General features: G+C 49.4%; 1 protein-coding gene across 2 annotated transcripts in view; it reads right to left on the bottom strand.

Moving 5' to 3' along the window:
- The window catches only part of LZTS3 (leucine zipper tumor suppressor family member 3), an 89,793-nt gene extending 85,967 nt beyond the window's left edge, over positions 1-3,826 (bottom strand). The window contains exon 1 of one of the 2 annotated variants that reach the window (XM_084855316.1): positions 3,496-3,826. The gene's annotated coding sequence lies outside the window, so the exon portion shown is untranslated. The remainder of the gene's footprint in view (positions 1-3,495) is intronic. The other variant, XM_084855313.1, reaches the window with a different exon arrangement.
- Positions 3,827-14,075: the final 10,249 nt, after the last annotated feature.

The following is a 14,075-nucleotide window of genomic DNA, read 5'->3' as shown; positions in this document are numbered from 1 at the left end:
ATATGAAGCCTCCTTCGACCCTTATATCTAGCCCACTCTTGTTTCCTGTGAGAGGTGCTCCAGGGTCACAGCTAGAGGCCTGTCTGATCACCTGATGCCCAACTCTTTTAATTAGATATGCCAGAGACTGTGCCTGGGACCCACCACGTGAAAAGGGTCAGCGTGGTGTAGCGGTGAAGGTGCTGGACTGGGAGTTGGGAGATCCGGGTTCTAGTCCCCACTCAGCCATGGAAGCTCACTGGGTGACTTTGGGCCAGCCACAGACTCTCAGTCCAACCCACCTCACAGGGTTGTTGTTGTGAGGATAAAATGGAGAAGAGGAGGAGGATAATGTAAGCTACCTTGGGTTTCTTGCAAGAGGAAAAAAGGCAGGATATCAATGCAATCAATCAATCAATCTATCAAAGCACGTGCCTTCCCTCCCTCCACTTGGCATTAGGGGAAGGGTTAAGAACACTGCCCCCCATACCGGACTTCTGCTTAACGTAATGTAAGAACACATGCAACCAAGTGTCACCATACAGATTGGGGACCAGTAGGTGTAATTACATTAGATCTCATTCATTCCCTATTACTATTGCCTTTCCCTCCCTCCATCTTCTCCACTGTTTGAAAGCCAGACCGCGTACATGGACGGCTTGATATCGAATATAGCTAATGGAAGAAGTCATTTGCCCAAAATGACAGGATTCAGCAACAGTAACAGTTTTAAAGGGCGTCATGTGCGGGTTGGGGTGTGAGGGTGGGGTTGGGGGAGAAACTCACCTTTGGAACCAACTGCCAGAGTATGTCACGCTGGCCAGCTGGTATATGAAAGGAAGAGCTGAATAAGAACATGCAGGCCAGGGGTAACAGGGGCCTCTAGCCACCAGGCCACACCTGTCCCTTCCATGGGCAGAGACTATACACCAGATTTGTATTCCATTTTGGAGATTAACAGTGGATGGCCATGTGGCCTTCCTGCTCCAATGTGGCCCTCTTTTAGGGCATCTATCTGGCCAGTGAGCTAAATGGGCCGCTGGTGTGACCCACCATGGCACTGCCAGGGCTTTTTTTTTTTTGCATGATGCAGAAACGACTCTCCAAGACAAGCCACACAGCACAGTCTCCTTTCAGTGGTGCCACCTTCCTGAGCTGTTCTCCCCCCGCCTCTCTCTCTCTCTCTCTCTCATATATCTATCCAGAGGTGCAAATGTGAGGGTTGGGATAAAGCAGATACAGAGGCTCAGGCCCTCCCCTAAATCCCAGACACGGGTGCAAGGACACTGCGCAGCAGCAAGAGAAAGGCACTCCTCCTGACAAACGGCCGTCTCGCCTGCACCGACAGTGAAACCCCTACACGACACCGCTGCCCCGTGGATCGGGAGAGAAGCAGCTTCAACCAAGGGGATGCATGAGAATTTCTGCTAGGAGCTTACTCAAGAGGGGCCTTCTCCCTCTCTCCTTATGCCAGAAAACTAGAAGCAACTGGAGGAGTTGCAGCTCGCGATTCAGTTCACCCCAGCGCAAAGGTTCCGCTTGCAGGAGAAACGGGACCGAGGTGCGCGTGTGTCCCTGCCAACGTGCTTCCATCATGCACAACTGAGCCGGTGTGAAAATAAGTATGAGTGCCCAATGGCAAGGGGCAGCAGAGATGGGAGAGAGAAAGCGAGAGAGCGCTTGTTCGCTCTCCTGTCTCTGCTGCACTGCAGTTATCAGCTCTCTTCTAGGGAGCTGGCAAAAAAAAAAAAATCCTTACTAAAGCAGCTCAGAGTAGACATCATGCTTCAGGAAATATATATATATATATATATATATATAATTTCTATGCATGATGACCCAATTATCCAGTGGGCCAACCCCAAAGATGATCAGTAAGAAATTGCTTCAGCGCAGCAGCAAGCCACCTTTCCCCATCCCCACCCCCACCTTGATATGGTGACGGAATTCATGCCCCTCCTGTCTGTCCCTGGGCACCAGTCAACGTAGGGCTGTTGGATGGCTCTCCGGAGCATAGGAGGGGGATGGTCATGGTGGCAGGGGCAAGGGGGTGTGTGCATGTGTGAGGATTGATTCAGAAAGGATGCCTGATAGGTCTGGAAGACATACGATGCATATACCCCCCTCTCTCTCTCTCTCTCTCTCTCTCTGGAAAGCCTAGCAGCAGCTATGGGAAATGGAGAGGTTATGGCTACACCGACCAGATGTTGATGTCCAAAATAAAGGCTCTGCCAAAGCCACTGGATCTGAAGGAAAGGGCCAATCAACAATGGAGCTGGAATGAAATGAGAAGCAAGCCCTTAAACTAAAGGTCCCAGGCTAAAAAAAAAAAAGAGGGATCTCTGGCAAACGTTGTGACCAATGCACAGCAAAGAAACACTTAATCATAAATAGTCATGCATGTGTATATAAAGGCTATATATACACACACACAAATCTGGGGAGGCTACAAGAGGCAAAAAAGATTTGTTCTTTTAAAAATTGCTGGAGAAGGGACCTCTAATCCCTCGGTTCAACTGTACAAGATGTCACCTTGATAAAAGGAGTTTATATTCGTTATATTTACAGATAATGTTACCAACATTTTTTTTTTAAAGACAGAAAGCATTATATAGCTAGTTTCTCTCTCTCTCCCCCCCCCCGCCCCCTATTTCTACATCTTTGCTTTGCCTAAAAATGAGACCAGATTCCCTCCCTGGAGTTTGCCACTGAAATGGCATGCAGCAGCAGCACCAGCCTCCCAAAAAGCAGATGACATAATTTGCAGCCATCCCCTGTTAATCACCCAAACGCCAGTACCTCACCTCACGCTCTGGATGACACCCCATTTATGACATCATCTCCAAAACACACACACACACACACACACACAACCCCAAAAGAAAAATCACCCAACCCTGACATCAACCACCACTGATTACCTGCCAGGGGTTTATGGTTGTGTACACACACACACACACCTCCTCCTTTATCAAAGGGCGGCTGTTTCATTTTTTCCTGGCACGCAACACTGCCTAAGACGGAGGTGGGGAGAAAAGGCTGATCCCTCCCCAGGTACACAGCGAAAGGTTTCATTTCCAAAGAAGTGCCCCAAATGCAACTCCTTTCCATCCGTGCCTCAGAAAGAAGCATCGCAGATAGCTATGGACCTCCAACGTGAAGCATGCACACGAAAAAGGGGGGGGGGGTATCAAAATCGCAAGAGGCTGCAAGGCTTCTCTTCGCCCCCCCGCCCCCTCCTCAGGATGACAATTCTCCACCGTGCACATTTTAATTGCAAGGAGCCCCCCCACCCCCCGAGACACATTTTACTCCCCCCCCGCAAGCATGCATCCCTCACTCCGGAATCCTATGCAATTCTGCACAGCAGTGCAACGCACCCCGGTTTCCGCCCTGCCCCCTCCTCCCGCCCCCAAGCGCCCCCTCTCCTCCCCCTCGCCCCTACCACCCCGGCAGCCCCGACCCCTCCGGGGGCGTCGAAAAGAGGTACCCCCTCGCCTCCCCCCCCGGCCTTACTCTTTGCAGGAACGCAGCAGCGGCGGGGCTCCTGAAGGCGGCTTCAGCCCGGGGACGTCCCGGCTTTAAGTCCTCTTTTGCCGGAACGGCCCGGGGCCCGGCGGGAGCAGCAGGTCCTGGGAGGGTCTCCTCTCCCTCGGTGTAGCCCGAGGAATCACGCACCGACTCCTTCCCCCGCGCCCGACAACTCCCAAGCCGGCCCGGCGCTCGGCGGGGCTTTGCGAGGGGGCGCCGCTGCAGGCGGGCCGGCGCCTCGCCCGGCGTCACCGATGCACACGCGCGCGCTCGCAGACACGCGTCTGGCCCCTTCTCTTGCGGCAAACGCCGGCCCGCCCCCGGCCACGCCCCCTGGTCCTGCCTCAGCCTATCCGCGGGCGGGATCCAGGGGGAGGGCGGGGCGCCTGTGCTTTTAACTCTTCCCTCCCCGCACCGTTCCAACCGCCGGCTGTCCAGCATGCAGGTGGGGGCGCGGGGGGAGGTCTACACGTGCAAGAGGAGGAGGAGGAGGAGGAGGAGGAGGAGGAGGAGGAGGAGGAGGAGGAGGAGGAGGAGGAGGAGGAGGAGGAGGAGGAGGAGGAGGAGGAGGAGGAGGAGGAGGAGGAGGAGGAGGAGGAGGAGGAGGAGGAGGAGGATGGGCTACGCAGGTGATGGTGGTGTTCACAGTTTTGGAGGCTCACCCACATCTTTCAAGCCCTCCCTGCAAGTAGAAATCTAGCCAAATAAGCTAGATTTGTCCCTTTGATATGCTAGTGTTGCTGGTTTTTAAAAGCGTTTTTTTTTTTTTTACATGGGGGTCCATCTTTCTTTCTTTCTCTCACACATGTCACCTGCTGTCTGAGGCGGTCGAATCCACTCTCTTTCCTCAGGATTCGGCCGTCGATCTCATTCTGCTGCATCTTGCACACGCTATTAGAACCCAGGACCACCCAATGAAACTGAACGGTGGGAGGTTGAGGAGAGACCAAAAGAGGGCCTTCTTCACACAGTGGGAGGGCACGTGCTTTGCAAGTAGAAGGGCCCAGATTTAAACCTCTAGGTAGGCGTAGGAAAGAGAGAACCCTGCCTCAAACCCTGGAGAGATTCTGCCAATCAGTGTTGACGATACTGGGCTAGATGGACCAATGGCCTGACTCGGTATAAAGCAGCTTCTGATGCTTATTGTTTGTTTATTGTTACGTTTATATCCCGCCTTTTTTCCTTTCCCAAGGAACCCAAGATGGCTCACGTGGTCCTCCTCCTCCTCTCCGTTTTATCCTCACAACAACCCTGTGAGGTAGGTCAGGCTGAGAGTCAGCGACTGGGCCAACTTCAGCCAGTGAACTTCACGGACTGGAACCGAGACCTCCCCAGCCCCAGCCCAGCCCTCTCACCACTGCACCTCACTGGCCTTGTTCCTGTAGAAGATGGCTACATGGGCCTTCCAAGTTTAGAAGCAGTGTGGTGCTGAGTGCCAGTTGCTGGGGCATATGTGCCCCAGTCAAACGACAGGTGAGGCCTATCATCTTAATGCTTCCATGCGGCATCCGGTTGGATTGTGTTCTTGCACGCTGCTTTTCTGCTGCTCTTTTAAATGGTGGCGCGCTTCGTTTTTTGCCTGAATGCGTTCTTATTGGGATTTTAACGTTTCATGAACCACCCTGGGAAGCAGCGTGCTGAAAGGCGAGGTATAAATCCCTAAAAACCAGTCAATCAATCCGGTGCTGGCGTGGGTGGTCTTTTGGTCTGATCCAGTAGGGCACCTTCTTAATGTCTTTATGAACTCCAGTGTCTCACCATGGTGACAGCCAGTTAGTTTAGATGGGTTTTGCTTTCTTTACGGAAGCCTGGTGCCCTCCAGATGTGTTGGACTGCAAGTGGCTGGGAATGATGGGAGTTGTAGTCCAACTGCACATCTATTTCGGGAAGGCTGGATTAGAAGATGGACAACTGAACAACAACAACCCTGATTGGGGGGGGGGGGAGGCTGCGAGCACAACAGAGATGACGCTTTCATTCCACTCCACCTGGGAGCTTCCCGTGGCGTATGGTTGGCTGGAGATAGAATGTCACTGGGAAGCATTGGATCAGATCAGGACAGGAAGGCGGCAAGCTTCCCTGTTTGTCCCCAGAAACTGGTCATCAGAGATATGCTTCTTCTGAACATGGAGGTTCAATCAAACATGGAACAAGTGGATGTGGGAGTTCTATCCCACGGCTATTAGATGCTGTTTAACCCATTCTCTCCATGAATTTTCTCCGGTACTTTTTTAAAAAGTCACCAAAGCTCGTGGCCATGACAATTAATGTTAATTATGCATAGTGTGGAACAGTCCTTTCTTTTGTCAGTGACTGCCAATCAGACGTCACTGGGTGATCCCACATTCTAGCATTCTGAGAGGGGAGATCATTATTTCTCTCTGTCCTAAGATAATTGTACATAAAATGCTCCTAACATTTGCTGAACCAAAGTAGCCACTCATTGGAATTTTAGGCAGAGTTGACTTGAAGGGATTTTGTTGTACCTCTGGGGCAACAAGCTGAATGCTTATTTGTGGGACGGAGTGTGGGGTTATGCCCCATACAAATCATTTCATCTACATGCATTTATTTATAGACTGCTTGACTATATCTAAAACGACATCTCAAAGGGGTTTACAACAAAATGTTTCAAATACAAAACGTCCACAGTTAAAACATTCACAAACAGAATACAAAATGTCCCAGTTAAAAACATTAAAAACAACAAGAAAAAAACCATTCTCACTTAAAACATTTAAATTAGAGAACTAAAAATCAAACTGGGCAGCACAATAGACTCGTAAGCTTGTGCAACCTGTGTGAATCCATCTGTCTCTGGTGGCTCTGTTTCTCTGACTGCTTTCCCATCTCCCACGAATAATCTGATACATTTGCTGCTATAGAGACAAGGTTTAAATAGGAAATGCAACCCACTAATCGTGCCCAGCAATATTCAGAATAATTATACAATCACATGCTCTCAGAATATCACGATCCATTTGCAGGTCAAGAATATATGAAGAGCCATAGGAACATTGGAAGCTGCCTTATTCTGAGTGAGACCCTTGGTCCATCTATCCCAGTATTGTCAACACTGACTGGCAGCAGCGGCTCTCCAGGGTCTCAGGCTAGATTCTTTCCCAGCCTTACCTGGAGAAGGCGGGGACTGAAACCTTCTGCATGCAGAGCGTGTGATCTACCACTGGGCCACACAGCCACTCCCCTTGGATTAGACCAAACATGTAGTCCAGCATTCTATTTCCCACATTCTATTTCCCACTGGGAAGTCCACAAACAGGACACCAGAGCAATAGCTCTCTTCTATTACTCCCTGCAAATCATAGACATACTTCCACTGAAGTTGGAGGCTTCCTATAGCTATCATGACTAAGAGTCATTAATAGATCCAACCTCCAAGAAGCACCTTAGAGGGTTGCTAGGATACCACCATGTGGCTCAGCCACATGATCCCTCCAGGAGTAATTTGACAGGAATGCCAGAGTCGGCTACCCCCCACCCCATCCCCTTGGCCTGTAGGGGACCAGGCTGCAGCCTTCAATCTGTGCCTATGGTGCCTGTATACAGATGTTCCAAATGCGCAACAGCTGGGTTGGCCCTGCAGCCTTCACTGGGCGTAAGCAAAATGCTGGCTTGGAGATGCAGTTATCGTCATTACTCACCAGGACATACACAAGTATTCCTTGCATCAGGGGTGTTGAACCTCTTTCAGCCTAAGAGGCATTTCAATCTTTTAGAATGGGGGAAACCGTACAAAACATGGAAAGAGGGCCAGAGTGAGACCCGAGGTGGGCCTGAGGTTCAACACCCTGCCTTACATGATGGCATATGCTCTCTCTCTCTCTCTCTCTCTCTCACACACACACACACACACACACACACACACACACATATATTATGGACGTGCAGATGACCGTTCCTGTTTCCCAAATAAAGCCCTCTGAATATTCTTGTTATCTGAAACTGCAGAGTTCTCATTTAGCATCTATAGGAAAAGCAATGTCATGTATCTAAACATTTGGTTTACACCCTAATAGCTGGGAACTGCAAACAAGTGTCAAAATTCTGCAACAACATAGACCGGATTCTGTGTGTTGAGCACTTCATTCTGCCACCTGTAATTCTTTTGCAAATCCTGCATATGTGTATACATTTGACTAGCAGTAGATAGTAGATTCAGGACAGACGACCCTTGCATCAGGGGTGTTGAACCTCTTTCAGCCTAAGAAGGATGCAGACAAGCTAGAGAGGGTTCAAAGGAGGGCAACAAAGATGATCAGGGGACTGGAAACAAAGCCCTATGAAGAGAGACTGAAAGAACTGGGCATGTTTAGCCTTGAGAAGAGAAGACTGAGGGGAGATATGATAGCACTCTTCAAGTACTTGAAAGGTTGTCACAGAGAAGAAGGCCAGGATCTCTTCTTGATCATCCCAGAGTGCAGGACACGGAATAATGGGCTCAAGTTACAGGAAGCCAGATTCCGACTGAACATCAGGAAAAACTTCCTGAGTGTCAGAGCAATACGGCAATGGAACCAATTACCTGGGGAGGTGGTGGGCTCTCCCACACTGGAGGCCTTCAAGACGAGGCTGGACAGCCATTTGTCAGGGATACTCTGACTTGGATTCCTGCATTGAGCAGGGGGTTGGACTCGATGGCCTTGTAGGCCCCTTCCAACCCTACTATTCTATGATTCTATGATTCTATGACCCAAAGAAAAAAGAATACTTTTTGACACAGCTCAGGATGAATTTCAGCACCTAAGGCCAGCCAGCTTGCTTGCCCTTCTGCCTGATCTCTGTTCGCGTCCTCCATCCTTCCAGCTCCACTTCAGATGGACGTCTGCCTGCATTTGCCACTGCCTCTGGATTGGGCCCCCTGGATCAGCCCCAGGGTTACTTCCACCAGTCCTGCTTCTTATCCAGACAGAGCTTAAGTCTCCCACACCCACAGAGCCTTCTGCAGAGAGCCAAAGTTCTCCTTCTGCAGGAGCTGCTCCTAACAAATCAGCCTGTCCATCCTCTGCATATTGTAGCACTGACACCAGAAAGCTGGACGGATCAGTGCTTTTGAGCCACTGGGCGAGGGCCTCCTGCCGTGGGATCCCAGCGAGTCCAAGCGAGAAAGGCGCCAGATTTAGCACATGGCCCAGCAGTTCTTTAGAAATATCTACCCCTTGGAACAATGCCCTGGCTGGAAATCTGCTTGTTGATGCAATTTTGCCAAATGTGGCTTTTGAGTTGGCTCTGTTTTCCTCAAGCACAAGGAGATTTGTAGGCGTTGTGGAGCCTTAGAGGCCCAGGCTGAGATGGGCTCACTTGCTGAGCGGTTCTTCTTTGCAACCAGACAGAGGCAGCCGTAGAGATATCTTTGCATTGGGCCTTGTAGCCATATCAGACCACACACCAGTCTTCTCCAACCTGGCACCCTCCAGATGTGTTGGACTACAATTCCCATCAACTCTGCAGTTGGAATCCAACACAGCTGGGGGGCACCACATTGGGGAAGTCTGCATTACACACAGAGAGGTAGTAAACAGCTGTGTGTGTGTGTGTGTGTGTGTGTGTGAGAGAGAGAGAGAGAGAGAGAGAGTGCGAGAGCACACTCTGGAGTGACCCCCCCCCCAATTTTTCAGTACAGTAGTACAGCCTTACCTTACAAGGCTACTGTAAAGATACCTGAGACAATGTTTCAGAAGTGCTTTGAACAAAATGTGCTCATAATTTTGAATGCTCCCCTTTGTAAAAACAAACAAACCCCAAAACTTCCCTGCATGTAGTAAACTTAGGGTGCAATCCTATGCGTGTTTAGACAGAAAAGAAGTGCTACAACTCCTAGCATTCCCCAGCCAGCCATAGCATCAAAATGGCAAATGCAGTTTAGATGGATGGCTTTAAAAGGGGGTTAGACAAATTCCTGGAGGAAATGGCTAGCAATGGCTACTAGTCTTGATGGCTCTGTGCTACCTCCAGTACCAGAGGCACGATGCCTATGTACACCAGCCTCCGGGGAACATGGATGGGGGGGTGCTATCGCACTTGTGTCCTGCTTGGGGGTTTGCTGTGGGAACAGAATGGTGGATGAGGTGGGCCTTTGGTCTGATCTAGCATGGCTCTTCTTATGTTCTTTTGCAGAGGATCAGGACCCATGGGTATCAGCTGTGAGTTCCTGGTTCACATCTTGGCCACAACCTTACTAGATCGCCTCAGGGTGGAACTACATGTTACCAAAGATATATGGGGTTCCCAACCCTGGGTCTGCTGCTCATGCCGGAGCTGAGGGACATTTGCAGGGGAAAAACAGTGGCAGGGAGGACATGTTTAACCCTTCTCCTGCCTTCCACTTTCCCCCTGCAAATGCCCCTCAGTTGTTTTTAGTACATGACTCCCTAGCTGGACGCCATGACTAGAAGTAAGCCCAGCTAGGGGAAAAGGTATGAGGAGGGGGACAGTTGCAGAGGAGAAGTAGCAGGCTTGGGAAGGATTAAGCACCCCCTCTTTTTCTCTCCTACAGATGCACCCTGCCCCTGCATTTACATGATCTCCAACAAAGGTGGAGTATGCTTTTGCTGAGATAACCTGCAGTCTCATCCTTAGGCAAACAACTGCTGTCTTGGCTGTTCTCCCTCCCCCCCCCCCCCGCCTCCCCGCCTCCCCTCACAATCCATGATATGGTAGCAATACAGTCCTACCATACAGGGTTGCTGTGACAATTCCTGAAACCGTATATCCTTCCTTCCTTCCTTCCTTCCTTCCTTCCTTCCTTCCTTCCTTCCTCTCTGTTTCTTTCCATTTAACATTACAAAGTACTCCCTCCCTCACACCCACAGGCACTGCCTTTTTTCTCCTTCTCTTCAGCTGGAGGGCTGACACCTTCTCGGTGCTTTGATGAGTATCACATTCCAAAAACAGGAAAGAGAAGGCCAGCTGTCAGGAGACCATCTCCTGTCATTCACTTTCACTAATGAAAGATCAACCACCATTCTGGACTATTAGCTACTAATCCACTGGGCAGAGGAATGGTTTGCCAGCAGCCCTGAGAAGAACTTCCGAAAGCAATGCATGTTGTTTACGTATTATAGGGCAGAGGTGGACAACCGTTTTGAAGCTGAGGGCCACATTTCCTCAGAGGAAAGTGGTTGGGGCCACGCAGACTGGTGGTGAGTGGGGTGGGGCCAACAGTGGGCAAGATACCCAGTTTTTCTCTCTCCCTCTTTACACCTCAGTGGAGACTGGTGGCTCTGATGTCAGTGGGGCAGTGCATCCGCTCCGGGTTTCAGTCAGAATCAGTCAGAACTCTAAAGGAGCTCTCCAAGGTGCTTCCACACTTTCCTTCTCTCTCTCTTTCATCATTTATTTTTTTTAAAGTAATTTTATATGTCCTTTATCTTACAATACTAGGGCAGTCTACTTAGTAAAATAAAAAATCCTAATGCTGTTGTTTTGCTGTTTTTATTTTAAATTGCATCAACTACAACAATTCAAAAGCAAGAAATACATAAAATAGACAGCTCTCATCAATCAGTAAACCAGCTTAAAATACCCAGGCAAACAAATCGATCTTGAAGTGTCACCGAAAAGAATGTCATGCGGCATCCGTCGCATGTCGACAAGGAGAGCATGCTGTCGTCAGAGAAGATTCTTTCCCTTGCTGTCACATAATGTACCAACAGTGCTCAGAGAAGAGATGCCTCGAGTTGACCATCATAAATCACAGCCACACTGCTTTAGGGAGAGGCACTCCTTCAGAGATTGGGGTCCCATGCCATTTGGGGCTTTAAAGGTAAGCACCAGCCCCTTGAATGGGTCTTAGAAGTGAATGGGGCATCCAGGGCAGCTCTTTTAGAAGGGGCGCGATGCAACTGCACTGGCTGCCACATTTGGCACTAGCTGAAGCTTCTGGGTCATCCTCAAAGGCAGCCCCATGTGTAACGCTTCATTTACAGTAATCCAGTCAGGAGGTGACCAGAGCATGAACCACCGTGGCCAGACTATCCCTGTCCAGTAATAGTGGTAGCTGGAGGACCAGCAAGAACTGGTAGGAGGCACTCCTAGCCACAGAGACAGACAGACAGACAATTATTATTACAATCATTGATCAATACCCCTAGCCACAGAGGCCTCAAGTGACAAGATTGGATCGAGGAGCACCCCCAAGCTACGCATCAGCTCTTGGGTACAATCCCATGGGTGCAATCCCATCTGGAACAGACACACAACTCCCAAGCATGAGAACCACATATGCACAGGGCCTCTGCCTTGTTGTGATTCATTCATTAATTTGCTCTTTCTCACAAACACAAACCCCACACCCCATTCATGCATTCATTCATTCATTCATTCATTCATTCACACACACACACACACACACACACACACAGCCCCCCCATCCACATCCATCCATCCTCCATTCATTCTTTTATGCATGCACACACACACAGATATGTATGCCCCTGCCTCTCTTCGCTTTCTGTTCCCTCTCCGGACTGTGACCACTGCCTGTGTGGGTATTAAGGAAAGGAACAGGAGATGCCAGGGGCGCTGGGCGGGGGACATGTGCACACAGCAAGAAGGCTGAGAGCTGCCAGCCCCTCTAAGGGTCATGTAGATTTCCCCTCACCTTTTTGTCCCCTTGCATGACCCTGTCAAAATTTTTTCTTCTACACAAATTTTCTAGATAGAGGAGCTCTCTGGTAAGGTTATCCTGCTCAGGCAAACCTTTTAAGCCTGGGAGTGAGTGGGATGTTTTGTGTTGTTTTCAATGTTTGTTTCAGCGAATTATTGAAAAAAATAAAATTACATAAGCGTTCAACTTAATTGCGTTATGAGTCATTCTGTCCTGCACAGTTATGCAAAGGGGAGAAGCGACTCTGTTCTTGGGCTTTGGATGATTGGATTGCAAGTTGATTGGGAACAACGGAACTGCTCACACTAATGGCTGCTCCAAACGCCTGAAATGCCTACTACACTCCCCTGGCAGTGTAGGAGCCCACAAGTCCATTCTGCCAGGCAGTGTGCACAAGGAGAGCTGGAGAGAGGCGGTTTGGGATCTGGACTTGTGGGACACTGCTGATATTGCTGTGAATTTGGCACCACCAGCATGCTTGGTTCCAGCACCTCTGTAATACCTGCTCAGCCTGTACCTTTGTAAATACATGGGTCATTGCAAAGGTGCCATACATCTCTGGTGCTCTCTCCCCATTAAGAAAAATGATGTGGTAGGATAGGGGTCCCCAGGGTGACCCCCATGGGGACCTCCAACAGTGCCCGTGAAGCTCTCCACTCCATGCTGCCTTCAAACAATTGTATTCAATAAAAAAAAACTTGAAAATGTATTTATTTATTTATTATTTCATTTCTATACCGCCCAATAGCCAAAGCCCTTCAGCAAGGAGGAAGAGAAGGAAAGAGTTGCTTCCTGGCTCCACCCAATCTTCTTCTGTCCACACAGACCTTTCCCCTTTGCTCTCTCTCTCTTTCTCTCCACCCCCAACCTCTAGCCTTTCTACTTCTCTCTCCCAACCCATTTCCTCGCTCTTTCTCCCCCATCCCTACCTTCCTTCTTTCTCTCCCTTCCAAGACCCTAGCCTTACTCTTTCTCTCTCACAGCATTATCTTTCTGTTTCTCCTCACTCCCAGCCTCTAGCCTTGCTCTTTCTCTCCCCTCTTCCCCTTTGCTTTGCTATTTCCCCCTCCCTCCCAGTCTCTAGCCTCACTAATTCTCTCCCCCTCTCCATCACCTCATTTGACTAGCCAGGCCCCAACAGCATCCATTATGTGACTAGCCACATCCTCCATGGAAGCCATTTTGTGGTGGTGCCCACAGCAGTTTCTCAAATTCCCAGATGTGCCTACAGGACCAAAAAGATTGGGGACCCCTGTTTTAGGAACATAGGATGCTTCCTTAGTCCAGGTTGGACCATTAATCTATCCACCCCAGTATTTTCTCCACTGACTGGCAGCAACTTTCTAGGATTTCAGACAAGGGTCTTTTCAAGCCCTACCTGGAGATGCCAGGATTGAACCTGTGACCTTTGTCATGCTCTACTGGTACGTCACAGTTCTTTCCTAAATTCTGTCCAGAATTTTCTGCTGATAAGGAAAGGGAGAGCCAATGACTCTGAAAGGATTGTAACTGCCCCAAGATTTGGGAAATGGAGGGAGAAGGCTTAAGAATCCAAAGGAGTAATTAAGCAAAGACTGAGCTATGTCCATAGCAACTTGCGTGGAAGATATGTTATTTATTGTCTCAATGTGGCAGGATCCAATTTGACAGCGGTTACTCAGAGCGAGTGGGCGCATCTCTCTTGTTCTCAGCATATAGCCTCCTTCTCCTTGTAAGGACCCAAGGAGAAGGGAAGAAACTGGAGCAGATGGCTGGAGGAGGTTGGTGGTAATTTCTATCAGAGGTTGCTAGCCAAATAAAGAGGAGACACTGAATGGCTGCCACTTTGGCCAAGGCCATTGGAGCGGTGGGTGGTGCTGATTTGCTAGCCAAAAGTGGTAAACACAAGACATTACACTGAAAACTTGGTTATATGCAAAATTATTTAAATTGGAAATCA

The sequence above is a fragment of the Heloderma suspectum genome, chromosome 5 (assembly GCF_057233095.1).
Source record: "Heloderma suspectum isolate Gila_16-S chromosome 5, 16-S_ref, whole genome shotgun sequence".
In the NCBI taxonomy this organism is placed as follows: domain Eukaryota; kingdom Metazoa; phylum Chordata; class Lepidosauria; order Squamata; family Helodermatidae; genus Heloderma; species Heloderma suspectum.
The sequence above is the reverse complement of the archived record's forward strand: the minus strand, read 5'-3'. Positions and strand labels throughout refer to the sequence as shown.